The 246-nt window shown below is 45.5% G+C and overlaps 2 long non-coding RNA genes across 2 annotated transcripts in view; one reads left to right on the forward strand and one right to left on the reverse strand.

The window, feature by feature from the left end:
- Positions 1 to 241, reverse strand: part of LOC116185150 — an 18,051-nt gene extending 17,810 nt beyond the window's left edge. Inside the window, exon 1 of the long non-coding RNA XR_004149921.1 lies at positions 224 to 241. This is a non-coding gene — a long non-coding RNA (uncharacterized LOC116185150). The remainder of the gene's footprint in view (positions 1 to 223) is intronic.
- LOC102674955 overlaps positions 1 to 246 on the forward strand; it is a 34,795-nt gene that overhangs the window by 29,643 nt on the left and 4,906 nt on the right. The window lies entirely within an intron of this gene.

Raw genomic sequence — 246 nt, forward strand, 5'->3', positions numbered from 1 at the left:
TCGTTTTTCAAGGTTTCGAGGACGAGTAGTGGAGAAAACAAAGCTGTTCTCGAGCGTGAAATCCGCGAAGGGACGTTTAAAAAATTGCGTTTCAACGGCGTTTCCTTCCTCCCCCCTCTACCCACTTTTTATACCCGTTTTCACAAGAGGATATTTATTATAACCAAGCACGAGAATACGAGAGGCGCGAATTATAATACCAGTCATCCCTTTATCCCCCCACCTCTCTCTCTCTCTCTCTCTCTC

This window comes from Apis dorsata, unplaced genomic scaffold (assembly GCF_000469605.1).
Source record: "Apis dorsata unplaced genomic scaffold, Apis dorsata 1.3 scaffold_111, whole genome shotgun sequence".
NCBI lineage: Eukaryota > Metazoa > Arthropoda > Insecta > Hymenoptera > Apidae > Apis > Apis dorsata.